This window comes from Echinops telfairi, unplaced genomic scaffold (genome assembly GCF_000313985.2).
Source record: "Echinops telfairi isolate 266 unplaced genomic scaffold, ASM31398v2 ScPeMD7_23;HRSCAF=83, whole genome shotgun sequence".
NCBI lineage: Eukaryota > Metazoa > Chordata > Mammalia > Afrosoricida > Tenrecidae > Echinops > Echinops telfairi.
In genome coordinates, this window is record NW_022103920.1 from 10196288 (window position 1) to 10197631 (window position 1344).

At 56.1% G+C, this 1344-nt stretch overlaps 1 protein-coding gene across 1 annotated transcript in view; it reads left to right on the top strand.

The window, feature by feature from the left end:
- SLC13A4 (solute carrier family 13 member 4) overlaps positions 1 to 1344 on the top strand; it is a 39135-nt gene that overhangs the window by 35579 nt on the left and 2212 nt on the right. The gene's annotated exons all lie outside the window — the stretch shown is intronic.

The window sequence follows — 1344 nt, forward strand, 5'->3', positions numbered from 1 at the left end:
GGTAATTGTATATTAAGAAAGCATCCCAACCCAGTCCAGTCCAAAGCCATAAGTCAGATATTAGCCCATATGTCCGATAGCAATCTATAAAGTCCTCTTCAGACTCATGAAACCCATGCAATGATGCCGAATGCAGGAAGATCACAGACCAGTGAGTAGAAAATCTTTTGATCCAGTGGCGTTGTAAGCATCTCAGCGCTGGCAGGGGACTCCACATGGCTTCTCCGGTTTCAGAGGTCTGGTTGCATCAGGGTAGGTCCACGTGGCTTCTCCAGCTCCCAGGGCATAGCGCCATGTGTCTTGTGAGTAGAGCGTAGTCTCAGGGAATGAGCAAAGAGATAGTGTCTCCCATCTCCAAGAAGGAATAATGGATTTCCCAGAATTCTCAGGAGAAGGCCATGCCCACACAGAGGCCTCATTGGCTATATTATCCAATTGACAGACTAGACTCCACCCCTCCACTCTTAATCCTCTCAAATTGACACCAGATTATGTAACTACCACAGTGCAGGAGCGGGCATCAATGTCCTTCTGTTGATCACAGGGTGGCTACAAGTCAGAGCCTTCTCAAGGTCACCTAACAACAGGCTGAAAGCAGGGTCCTTCCGTTTAGCTGCACGCCCCCCCCAACCCCCTAGGGAGAAATTCCCCAAGGCTGCACTGGCTGAAGGGCCCTCCCTGGAGCTCATCTCTGGTTCAGCGGGATTCACAAAAGGTGGCTTTGAGGAGACACGTCCACTGACCGGTTTTCTGGCCACACCCACTGTCCAACTACAGTCTGTCCTTGCTGCCTGGCTTGGTAACAGCCCCGGCTGGTGGCGGAGGGGCAACAAGAATGTATACAAGTTCCTGGGCCAGGAAAAACATTTGTTCCAGCCCAAACTCTCCACTGGAAGACGGGAGCACGGGCTGTGGCTGAGGGCAGACACTCAGGCTGTCACCACGCAACTGCTGGTCAAAGGCAGCTGGAGAGTTGCAGGCCAGGGCGGGCCCAGCAGCCCCGCGGCCCCCACATCCTGGGCTCTGCCCAGGCCAGCCTCCCACTCAGGGAATCCAGGGGCTGGGGAGCCTGTCTTCTCCCTCAGAGACACCTCCTGGGTTCTACACACAGTGTCCGTTTCCACACGCCAGGGGTTCCCTCAACCGCCTTCCTGTGGCCTCTGGGGGACCTGCCCCTCTCGTCCAAGGACCCATGGCAGTCCACTGTGTCCACAGCAGAATGCCCAGGGGGCCCGGTGATGGGCAAGTCTGGGGCAGAGTCAGAAGTAGGACCACGGGGATGGGCCAGCTTCTGGCCTGGGAATAGCTTCCCCACACCAGCTCCCCTTCACTGCACCTGGCGGG